The following is a 319-nucleotide window of genomic DNA, read 5'->3' on the forward strand; positions in this document are numbered from 1 at the left end:
GAAGAGTGTTTTCTATGTACATGTCTCGAACATTGTAAAATTGAACTTTGAATAAATATTACATTTTTCTTATTTGAAGAAATTTATTGTAGTAAGTATCCTTTGTAGAGCACATCTAATATCTTTTCCTAAATAAAGTTGCCTGGTTTATATCAGTTCAGATAATATTCAGATACTAACTAATATGTAGAGTAGGTCTGCCTAAGAATTTTGAGGGATATCAAGACCAATTGAAAATTGCCAAGATGCACTTTTGCACAACAGATACGCATTTATGTTTGTGTACGTGTGAGTGATTGAGTAGCTGTTCAAGTGTTCA

This window comes from Penaeus monodon, chromosome 20 (assembly GCF_015228065.2).
Source record: "Penaeus monodon isolate SGIC_2016 chromosome 20, NSTDA_Pmon_1, whole genome shotgun sequence".
NCBI classification, from domain to species: Eukaryota; Metazoa; Arthropoda; class Malacostraca; order Decapoda; family Penaeidae; genus Penaeus; species Penaeus monodon.